Source organism: Mesoplodon bidens (assembly GCF_964165515.1).
Source record: "Mesoplodon bidens genome assembly, contig: HAP1_SCAFFOLD_447, whole genome shotgun sequence".
NCBI lineage: Eukaryota > Metazoa > Chordata > Mammalia > Artiodactyla > Ziphiidae > Mesoplodon > Mesoplodon bidens.
Genome location: NW_027671691.1, coordinates 129,667 through 141,762, shown reverse-complemented (window position 1 = coordinate 141,762; position 12,096 = coordinate 129,667). Strand labels below are relative to the sequence as shown.

Sequence of the window (12,096 nt, the reverse complement as noted above, 5' to 3'; positions counted from 1 at the left end):
GCAGAGGGCCCCTTCCTGAATCCACAGCTCACATGGTTACCCCCCCATTTCCAGAAACTCTCTCTTTCCCCACACAAGCCCTCATGGCCCAGTCCCGGGAAACCGGGAGCGCAGAGCACCTGTGGCCACAGAGACACTGGCACGCAGCCCTCAGGGTGGGCGGGGCCGGCTGCAGGCAGATGGGGACAAGGTGTGCTCCCGGGAGGCCTCGGGCTGAAGGTGGCCCTCTGAGAGAAGCACCCCAGCTTGGACAGGAGGGTTACAGGCCGGGGAGGGCAACCTAGGGCGCCCCCTCGGAGCAGTGAGAGTGGGAAGAGGGGCAGGGGTGGAGGGAACCCGCGATGGGAGGTGAGTGGGCTCTCCGCAGAGGCCACTTAGCCTCTTAGTGGCCACTTAGCTTAGCCCGCAGGAGCTGCCTGTGAGCAGGGGGCGGGAGGGCACTGCCGCCCTGTGGCTGCTGGGCTTCCCGGATCGCGGCTCTCTGCGCACGGGTTGCAGGGTCCTGTGACTCTGTATCCCCTCCCTCAAACCGCCCCCCTCGCGAGGCCGCGCCGCTGGGTGCCCTGTGTCGACAGGCAGAACCCCACTGCCCGCCCCCTCAGACCCGCCTCTGCCCGCCTCGATGGTCCCCGCGCACTCAGCCAGCGGCCTCTGCTGTGTCTGCTGCTCCTGCTGGGTCTGCTGCTGCGGCCGGTTACCGGTGAAGACCACGCCGGGCACCTCCAGCACCCCAAGTCCGCGGGAGCGCACGCGGGCCCTGATGCGGGACTTCCCGCTTGTGGACGGGTGGCTGCAGTGTGTGCAGGCTGCTGGGGGCCGCTGGGTGCCTAGCCTGGCCCCGGGGAGGGCAGGAGGTCCGGAGCATGCAGAGCTAGTGGGGAGGCTCCCTCACACCACCCCTGGATGTCCTCTCCATCATCTATGGATGCCCTTCCCCTTCTCTGTCATCCCCTCCCTGGTGGGAACCCCTCAGCCCAGGCCTCAGCTGCTCCTAGTATAGTCTGTGTGACAGTGGGAGGTGGGGGACCCACAGGCTGGCCCAGGCCAGGCAATGTGTCCTGCCTGATCCCAAGACCTAAGGAGCCCACCTATTTGCCTTGACCTCCCTCCAGCCACAACGACATGCCCCTGGTCCTGAGGCAGTTTTACCACCACGGGCTACAGGATGTTAATCTGTGCAATTTCAGCCATGGCCAGACCAGCTTGGACAGGCTGAAAAAATGATCTCGTGGGTGCCCATGTACCAAAGGGACACACAAGGTGCCACCATGGCTGCTGGGGAATGTGGGGCAGTTTGGGGGCCTCAGAGACCACAGGTTAGTCACATTGGAACTAAGTTACCATAGTGACCTAGAAAGTGCCATGCCATGGATGCTGGGGGAACAGGGGTCACAGTGAGCCAACCTGACGGGCATCCAAGTACCACAGAAAAAGCAACGCATTACATGTGACTTCTGGGCACAGTGAGTGTTGTGCCAGCTGAGGAGGCTATGAGAAGCCCAAGGAGCTCCAAAGCCCAAACTAAGCCCTTGCCTTCCCTCACTTCTGGTGAGCCTACGTCCCATGCCGGACCCACGAACGCGATGCTGTGCGCCTCACCCTGGAGCAAGTTCACCTCATCTGCCTCATGTGTGCCTCCTATTCTGAGCTGGAGCTTGTGACCTCAGTTAAAGGCAGACGGGGGACTTCCCTGGTAGTCCAGAGGTGAAGACTCCACGCTTCCACTGCAGGGGCCTCGGGTTTGATCCCCGGTGGGGGAACTAAGAGCCCTCATGCTGCGCGGCACGGCCAAAAAAACAAAAAAAAAATGGTAAAGAGACTGGTGGTGGTAGGTGTTAGGGACTTCAGTTAGCTACCCCTGCCTCTGAAAATGATCATCTGACCTACCTGCCCCCAGCTCTCAACAACACCCGGAAGTTAGCTAGCCTCATTGGTGTGGAGGGCGGCCACTCACTGGACAGGAGCCTCTCCATCTTGCGTACCTTCTATGCGCTGGGTGTGCACTACGTGACACTCACCCACACCTGCAACACGCCCTGGTGAGCACAGTGCAGGTGGTAAGGGCCCAGTGAGGCAGGGGTCTGCCCAAGATCACGCTGGGCCCAAAGCAAGTTTACCCCTGGGATCCAGCCCTGAACCTGGGGTCGGGAGGGGAATGGAGGTTTGCAGAACAAGACTGAATCCCCAGAAGGGCCCTCCTACTGCCAGGCACAGTCCAGTCTGGGTCCCTCCTCTTGCACCAGGGAGCTGCAGGTGTAGACGGTTCGACAGAACCTCTTTCTACGCTCTTGTAGCCAAGTCATGGCCACCAGTTAGACTGCCTCCTGGCCATCCTGCAGGGCACAGAGCTCAGCAAAGGGTATCCACCCCTTCTACAGCAATGTCAGTCGGCTCACCGGCTTTGGCGAGGTAAGGACCCGGCTTCCATACCCTGCCCCACATGGATGTACAGCCCCGCCTGTTCCCTACAGATAAATACACACAAGATAAATGCAGCCCTCATGCCCTCTCCCCATCCTGTCCCGGCAGAAGGTGGTGGCAGAAATGAACCGCCTGGGCATGATGGTGGACTTGGCCCATGTCTCGGATGCTGTGACACGGCGAGCCCTACAAGTGTCACAGGCACCGGTCATCTTCTCCCACTCAGCTGCCCGGGGTATGTGCAAGAACACTCGCAATGTTCCTGATGATATCCTGCAGCTTCTGGTGAGAGACTGCCCTGGCCCTCAAACCTAAAGCAAGAGATTCAAACCAGGAGCCCTTGAACCTGAGCCTCTTCTCCCTCCATTTCCTCAAACGCCAGGTTAAATATCTTCTGCCCCCAAAACCCACGGTCCACAGCCCCTGAACTCTTCAGCCCTAGGTGGGGGTCTAGGTGGTAAGATACTCCTCCAAACCCGGAAACCCAGGGCCAACACACCACCCAGACCAGGGCTGCGGCTCCTCCATTCACACAAACCCAGAGAGGACATGACTCTGACCTCAAAGCCAGGGCTGAACACCTTCCTCACAGGGGCCGAGAGAGTGAACAGGCAGCTGGTTGTGCTGGGGGCCAAGCTGACTGTCCACGGGTCCACCCCTGCAGAAGAAGAACGGTGGCATCCTGATGGTGCCCTTGTCCGAGTGGGTGCTGCAGTGCAACCCATTAGCCAATGTGTCTACTGTGGCAGGCGAGCCTCAGCCTGGGCTCTCTGAAGACTCGGATTTGGAGCTGAAGCTGGGTCCAAATTTAGGGAGGACTTCAGAAGAGCCCCAGTGGTTTGACCCACCTATTGGCAATAGGTACAGCACCCAAAAACCCAAGAATGGACAGTACACAGCACCTTGGTGCCATGTGGAACTGGAGCCACAGAATCAAAACTGCGATACTGATGGGTATCAGGGAGGCTGTCAGACACTGCTTTATGTCAAACACATAAAGAAAATATCCACTATCAGAACCGTTGGTTGACTGACATTTTTTCACATCTTTCTGACAAAATTCGAGAAGTTGTGAGTACCACAAGCGTCATTACACTTCTGTTCAAGATGGAATCTCAGGCTCACAATCATTGTTTAGCTTCTGTATATTGCAGTGTACATGAAGGTCTGTATTAGTCTGGTTGGGCTGTTATAGTGAAATACTATAGACTGAATGACTTAAACAGCAGAAATTTATTTTCTCACAGTTCTGGAGGGTGGAAGTCCAAGATTAAGGTATTGAATACCATAAGAATTGGTTTCTGGTGAGAACAATCTTCCTGGCGTGCTGACGGCTGTCTTCTTGCAGTGTCCTCACACGGCCTTTCCTCTACGAGCAGAGGGAGAGAGATCTCTGGAATCTATTCCCCTTCTTATAAGGACACCATCAGTCCCTGTCAGATTATTACCTCACCCTTATGACTTCAGTTAACTTCAGTTACCTCCCTAAAGGACCTATCTCCTATCTTCTACAGTCAAATTAGGAGGGGCTTCAACATATAATTTTTCGGGGGACACAATTCAGTCCATAACAACAACTTAAGATAGCTTTCTCTGATTTTCAGTCTTTCACTAATACCTCCCTCTTTGTCTACCAATTATTCAAGTTTCCTTAAATTTTTTTTTGATTTTCTTACATTATCCCTTCCCTTTAAAGGCTCTCTTCACTTCTTAATTGGCATTTCTTGCAAATGAAGGCAACTTTCCTCACAATACATTGATTACTCTCCCCACTGTAACACAGCATCTTCTCCCATGACTTTCCTGAAATGGTTCCACTTTTGTTCATAAAAGTTTAGCCATCCAATCAGATGCTTTATTTTCAGTTCCCATAGCATTTTGCCTTTGGGAAACAACTGACTCCATTAAATGGCGCTTCTTTGAAAACTACCTTCCTTTATGTTTTATAGCAATCTTATGATTTCTGTTGGCATACCACCTAGCTTCTTTCTCATCATTCTTTTTATTTTTATTTTTCAGTTGTTTCTCTCCTCACTCCTTAGCGTTAGATACTACAGACAGTTGGCCTTCTTCTCATCTCTTATATACTCTCTCTCTTACTCCAGCAGCTTTGTTTACCATTTAATATATTATCTGCCAGGCGCCTTCCATCTGTTACCAACATCTCTCCCTCTGTCTTTGTCATTTCAGCCTTCGCTATGCTCTCTGAGCTCTCACAGGCAGATCTATTGAACACAGGAATCTCAGTGGAAAATACGAGTACGTTATTTCTCTACTGAGTAAAGCCCTTACAGATCACATGGTCCTGATCCATCTTGCAGCCACGTCATCTGGACTATCTGACCTCCCATGTCACAATAGCAGAGGACCAGACAAGAGGGACACTGGCTCCTAATGACCTCAGCTCAGAAGTGATACACTTGATTCTGCTTCTTTGCCACTGGCCACAACGAATCAAAGGAAAACAGTTGAACTACAAAGGAGGATGAAAAATGTAGATAAGCACATAGGATATTTGATGAGTGCTATCTCGAGGTGACATCACCTCCCATCAAACTTTTATTTCACAGAGAAAACACAGACTATAAAGCAAAAACACCCCAAACTACCTTCTTCTCTTTACGTCCAAGAATAGCTTTTCGACATAGTTTATAAATACCTATTCTCACTTCCTCAGTATCTTCCATTCATTTTCCCACCTCATTGGGATTGTTAAGGTTTTCCTCTTTAGCGATTTTATTTTGGCCCCCTCCCATTAAAAAGCTGCCCCCCTCCCATTAAAAATTACTCTTGCTTGATGCCAAGTAATTCTCTAGTTACCTTTTCTCTCTTCCTAATTTCACAGTGCAGTTTATCAAAAATTGTATTTATTCTCACTGTCTGTATTTTCTTATCTTTATGTACCTCGTGACTCACACAATTTTGCTCTTTTCTTCTTACTTATCTGCACTGGAATTGCATTCACCAACATTTAATTTGTGATCAAATTGAGTGAATATTGTTTGGTCCTTCTGTCACCTTTCAGCAATATTTGATTTTGTTGATCAAACTTGTCATCTCAGAAAAATCTTTCACCTTAACAACAGTAGCATCTTAACCTGCTACTTCTTCCTCCTGCCTCTGGACATCCTTATCTCTTTCATTGGGCACTCTCACTTTGCCCTCTGCCAAGAGATGTGTATTTCTCAGAAGCTCTCTTCTGCCCTTGATAGATGGTCTCATCTACTCTTGTGATTCCAGCCACCATATATATCACAGATCTTGACCTAAAACGTACATCTCTCTCTCCTGAGTCTCTTACAAACTTAACTAATTGCCAACTGAACAACTCTGCCCAAATATAACACGGACACTTAAAATTAATTATGTGATGTTACTGAACGATTAATTTTACCTTCAATACTTACTTCCGCTATTCATCTCTCTACATCATTTAGACCACCACTATTTGTACACTTGTCCAAGTTGGATACTGGGGGAACACTGAAGACTCTGGACTCTGACAACCCTCAGAATGGGAGAAAATAGTTGCAAACGAAGCAACTGACAAGGGATTCATCTCCAAAAAATATAAACATAAATAAATTTGTAAACTAGATAAGCAACTCATGCAGATCAATATCAAAAAAACAACCCAATGAAACAATGGACAGAAGACCTAAATAGACATTTCTCCAAAGATGGCCAACAAACACATGAAAAGATGCTCAACAGCACGAATTATGAGAGAAATGCAAATCAACACTACAAGGAGGTATCACCTCACACCGGTCAGAATGGCCATCATCAAAAAATCTACAAACAATAAATGCTGGAGAGGATGTGGAGAAAACGGAACGCTCCTATACTGTTAGTGGGAGTGTAAATTGGTACAGCCACTAGGGAGAGCAGTATGGAGGTTCCTTAAAAAAAAAACTACAAATAGAACTACCATATGACCCAGCAATCCCACTACTGGGCCTATACCCTGAGAAAACCGTAATTCAAAAGGAGTCATGTACCAAAATGTTCATTGCAGCTCTATTTACAATAGCCAGGAGATGGAAACAACCTCAGTGTCCATCGTCGGATGAATGGATAAAGAAGATGTGGCACAGATACACAGTGGAATATTACTCAGCCATAAAAAGAAACGAAATTGAGCTATTTGTAATGAGGTGGACGGACCTAGAGTCCGTCATACAGAGTGAAGGAAGTCAGAAAGAGAAAGACAAATACCGTATGCTAACACACATATATATATATATATATATATATATATATATATGGAATTTAAGAAAAAAATGTCATGAAGAACCTAGGGGTAAGACAGGAATAAAGACACAGACCTACTAGAGAATGGACTTGAGGATATGGGGAGGGCGAAGGGTAAGCCATGACAAAGTGAGAGAGTGGCATGGACATATACACACTACCAAACGTAAAATAGATAGCTAGTGGGAAGCAGCCGCATAGCACAGAGAGATCAGCTCGGTGCTTTGTGACCACCTAGAGGGGTGGGATAGGGAGGGTGGGAGGGAGGGAGACGCAAGAGGGAAGAGTTATGGGAACTTATGTATAACTGATTCACTTTGGTATAAAGCAGAAACTAACACACCATTGTAAAGCCATTATACTCCAATAAAGATGTTAAAAAAAAGAACACATGTTTTTTGTTTTGTTTTGTTTTTTGTTTCTGTGTTTTTTTACCGTTTAGTTTAAATTTTAGTTCCTGCCCCCAAACATCCATTAAGCCCCCAGAAGAAGGAAAAGGGGATGTGACTAGCAATAGAGAGAAACTTTCTTCCCAACAATGGCCATGGCAAGCTTAGGCACTTTTGGTGAAATCTCTCTGGGAAGTACTGGCAGAGGAATAAAAGGCAAACTGACACAGAAGTATTGCCTGGTGTGCATTTCCAGGCTCTGCCTTCTTTCTCATGTCTTAGCGGCAGGTGGAGGAAGAGGAGAAAAGGTTAAACTTTTGTATCGACCGGCAGAATAAGCTTATAACATCCTCTCACTATCTCTGCATAGGTTCTAGTCTCTGCAGCACTACATAAGCTTTGCCCAAAGTAATGAACAGTTGAAAGTCAAATGTAATACTTCACCAAACAACTTAAAAATGCTTGCACACTGGAAAGGATTCAGTTGCAGAGAACACAAATGGACCCAGAGCAACTTTTGCCAAAAGAGAATATTGTGCTAAATGTACAGCCATAGCTCTTTTCCATATGAAGAAACAGTCAGAAAGATAAAAGAACTGGGTCAAAATCACACAAGCAAGTAGGACAGAATCTGGTCTGCCTGTCGTAAGGGTTGTGTTTTTTAACCACCAGGCTAGCTTTTCCCAAACCTGATTCATGCATAGAATAACTATACACCTCTGTTTGCCTTGAATATTCCGTTTATACGTATGCCTGCTGCAGTTTTTAATATTGCCCACTTTGACTCCCCAAAGCAACCGAGAACACACAATAATTTGGTCACTCTATCCATGGAGCACTGTGGTGGGACTGCCCAGGAAGCTTAAAAGTGCAGCCTCCAGAGCCCTACTCCAGATCTAGATAAGTTTTCTTAGGGTTGGCTCAAGAATCCAGGTACAAGTCTTTTTCAGTGCTTTTGTGAGTCTCTCGCTCTCGTAAATTAATAAAACCATTTATTCCGCCTTCCCCAGATGCCCAGCCAGGTCCTGTTAAGGTAGGAGTCCCCCCGCCACATCACAGGGATGCTCCCAGTCAAGTGATCTCTGGAGCCGTGGAGAATCTGAATGGTCTCATGCTGGCCCACCTGCCATGACAAACCTCCTCTAGAGCATGCCCCTTCACAGCTTACATTCTACCACTCCCAGAGGCAGTCCGCTCCAATGAGGCCTGACTTCGTCTGTCCTAACGTGTACCCGCTGATTCAAGCAGTTTAGGAAGAGAAGGTGCTGTGCTTCTCAACCACGGTGGCCCAACCTCTAAAATGGTAGTCGAAGCAGTCTCTACCTCCTGGGAACAACGCCTCTGCAACAGTCCCATTAAACGAATGTCCCATCTTTGCTTTTTCAGGGTCGGCAACAGGGAGTCCCCTCCTAAAGAAGGTTCTCTCTCATTGCCACACTATCAGAGGCTGCCCCAAATGTGCTTGCTTCCTGTGGGCCTGATCAGGCTAAGGGCAGAGTTGTCTCTTTCCTTCTCTGAGGTGGACCAAATCGTCTTAGTAACACCTCTTCACACTGTTGACCATGTTTCTCACGGGGGCTGCTGCTGAGTCTTTATCTCATTCTTTCATGGTGGAGAGAGAGAGGATTCTAATGACTTTTACTTCTAGGGGAGAGGGGCCTGTAGTAATTATGTTGTCATTTTGTATTATGTCCTTTTGTCATGAATTTGTTTTCAATTTCATGTTCAAATGGGCCCACCATTCCCACTCTGTGAGGTCATTCAGCACCCGCATTTTGCACCTTTAACATCTCTCTCAGTATCACTTGGAAATGTTTGAAATGGCAGGAGCTTGTCCTCACATTCCTATCAGCTGTAAACCTGGAGCCCCGACATGAACCTAACCATTGAGCAGAACACCTCTCCACTACCTGTGTACCACTGCGAAGGCCCCTTAACCTCTTGGTTTTTTTAAGTCCTCAGTTGTAAAAATTTCAGGGTGCTAGGAATTTATATTGGGGGCAGGACAAGGTCGAGAAGAGTGTGTCTTTGCTTTTATTCTTCCAAACTGGAATGTCTTCCCTCTCTTCCCCATGGGTCCAAATCTCACTTGTCCTTCAGGCCCACTGCAAAGGAGCCTTCCCTGATTCCCCAGTCCACACAAATCTCTGCCTCTTAGGGTAAGCGCCATACAACCTAGCTGTCTCTTACGTTAATCTTGCCTCTCAAGCCAATCACAGAATGTGGGTCTCTCTTGCCCTCCTGTGGCCCCTGGGGCTGTGCCAGACCACCAGCACGCCCCACCTGGGGTGTCTACTAGACTAGGGCATTGGTGGGGAGGCCCAGCTGTGAGGGGCCAGGCAGAGTACCTCTGCCTCTACCCTGTTCCCCTCCAAAAAACTGCCCCTCCTCCTGAAGCCTGCCCCTCAAGTCACAGGTTCCATATATGACCTCACTGGGTAGTGATGCCCTCGCAGGCCTTCTCACAGATTCCATGGTAACAGATTCCATGGTAACTGACAACCAAGCAGATTCGTACCTGGTGGAGAACTGGTGGGAAGTTTCTCTGACGGTCAGAGCCCATGTCTGACGTCATAGGCTATAGATACTCAACCCTGTGCTCTGTTCCCTGGGTGGGCAGTGCAGCAGGTACACCCAGACCGGCCACCTCCACAGGAGGTATGGGATACAATCCACCTCACCTGGCTGGCACATGTTTTTGTGGGGCCTGCCAACTATGTACAACTGAGCACACTCCCACATGTAAGTAATACCAGTGACCTGGGACACCTTCAGGGACCCACAGGGCTCACTGCTGAGGACAAGTGAAAGGTCATCCCTGGACAAGTGTGCAGGACGGTTCTAAGCTTTATAATGTAGCCTTCCCCTTTGGGCTACAGGATGCTTCCGTTCAGACCCTCTCCTGAGTGGCCTCTTAGCAAAAGACAAGTGCATTTTTGTTGGCAGACGGTAAATGGAGCAGTTTGAGGAAGAGGGGCCACAATTAGAAGCACACCTTCAAACCCAGGCACCTCTGTGCTGTCATGCAGACATCTCTAGCGGTCCCCTCAGACACATCCCGTACTGAGTTGCTGAGTACTCGGGGACAGGGTGGTGCCATATTGATGGGAAGACCGGAAGAATGAAGCGGGGGGTGATGAAGTGCTAATGAGACTGGAGGGCTGAGGAGATGGTGTCCCAGGAGGCTGCGTTGATGTGAGCCTAGACTTGGTACCCAGACCCCGGTTCTGAGTCTCCTGATCACTCTGCCTCAGTATTTAGCCTTGTTCTCATCTAGATAAAAGTACCAGAGGGCTAGAGTTCAGTGTGGTTGAAACAGGCAGTATAACTGGGGCCCAAGAGGGGTTGCCAAGGTGAGAGGGGTTCTTAACAGATTTGTATTAGATTATTTCTTTCCAAAACTTGAAAGACATTTCCATTAAAGCCTCAGAAGTGACAGACGGCAAGAAATGTTTTCTCTGTTGTGGAAGGCAGAGATGGAGAGCATCATGAGTGCAATTTCTTTCGGGCTCTACTGTTTTCCCTGGAAACGGTGAAGAGACTTCCTCATCTGCTGCAGCCGTAGGCTCTAGGGATTGCTTTTGCAGCCAGTGTCCCTTCTCTAGGGACTCATAGAGGTGATGGGCCAAGGCTGTGTTTTGGATGTCAAGTACATTAAAGGTCTTCAGCCAGAAACTGGGAGAGACATGAGAGGGGGAAACTGTGGCAGGAGACTGTGCACAGCACAAGTGACTGATCAGTTCTGATTTTCTTTGCAGCAGCAGTGGCTCCCGTTTCTCCTCCCACACCCGGGCACTACCATGTCCTCTACCGAGGGTGTGGAGAAACGCAGTTGGGCTGGCATGGGGAGACATACTGCCTGGTTGGTGGCTACCAGGCCTACGGGGATGTCCCTTTGGCCCCACCAGCAAAGGTGGAAGCAGTGAAGCCAGTCCCCAGACGTGCTCCCAAACGAAAGCACTCCTCAGAAAGTTCGGACGAAGAGCTGGGCTGCTCCAGACCCAAAAACCGGCGATTGGAGCATGGTGGACCTGCTCCCTGAAGCAAGAACAGGATGGAGAGTCAAGCAGCATGCACCCTGCCCCGAGGTTCACATGCTCCTTTACTGCCAGCCCTTTCTGTCCCCACTGGGGTCCCTTACTGCTCAATAAAATGTTTGTGTGTTACAGATTTCTAGGGTCGCCAGTGCTCAGACTTAGGTCACTACCCCTGTGCTAGGCACTCCTGCCACCTGGGAAAGGTTCCAAAGGTGGAACAGCTCCAGGGGGTGCCAGGGATCAGAGCAAAAACTTGAGAGGCTGGGGATGAAGGAGTTTGGGCACAGTCCCTAAAGCATCTCTGTGGTTGAGCTTCTGTGAGAAGGCACATCCCCAGAGACAGAGAGAGAGAGAGAGAGAGAGAGAGAGAGAGAGAGTGTGTGTGTTGAGGAGAAGGGGTCTCTAGAGGAGGCAGCTAGGGGGAGGGCCTGAGGCTGGAAATGGGGAATGGCGTGTGGCCTCTGAGTAAGCACAGGCACTTAAGCCCTTGAGCTTTCTGGGAAAGCTAGAGCCACAAGGGCCACGAGATAAGGCAAGTGTAGCAGCAGAACCCAGGTGCCAGGTCTTTCCTCAGAACCTATACTTCTCCATGAGGCCGGGCCTTCCACGCTGAGGTAGGAGGGATCCTGGCCAGAAGGTCAGCCAGCAGCTCTGGGAGGAAGGTTGCTGCGGTGGGGGCTCTGCTGCCATGGAAATCACTTCATTTCCTTCCAGTCAAATAGCCTGCTGACTGGGTTCCTGCTCTGTTGAGTAAAAGGGTCGCTGACTCTCCCCAGAAGGTCGTTCAGTTCACATCCCCAAAGTCCCTCTATTCAGGCCCTGGGGAGGTGTAGCGGCTCCTGAGGGCGCTCTTTCCTGAGGCTGGCTGACAGAAGTGGGGGAGGTTCCTGATAGTTCCCAGGTGCTGGTTGAAGTCCCCAGAGAATGGTCATGCAGGTTGGGGAGTCAAGTAGGTGGAGAGAGAAGGTCGGGGGCAGAGGGCCCCTTCCTGAATC

At 49.7% G+C, this 12,096-nt stretch overlaps 1 pseudogene across 1 annotated transcript; it reads left to right on the top strand.

Annotated features, from left to right (window-relative positions):
- Window positions 1–502: 502 nt before the first annotated feature.
- On the top strand, window positions 503–11,106 carry LOC308611176 (dipeptidase 2-like; annotated as a pseudogene). The gene is made up of 8 exons: window positions 503–786; window positions 1,113–1,240; window positions 1,544–1,673; window positions 1,898–2,039; window positions 2,340–2,409; window positions 2,530–2,706; window positions 3,086–3,221; window positions 10,880–11,106. The product of its transcript is annotated as a dipeptidase 2-like (transcript).
- Window positions 11,107–12,096: the final 990 nt, after the last annotated feature.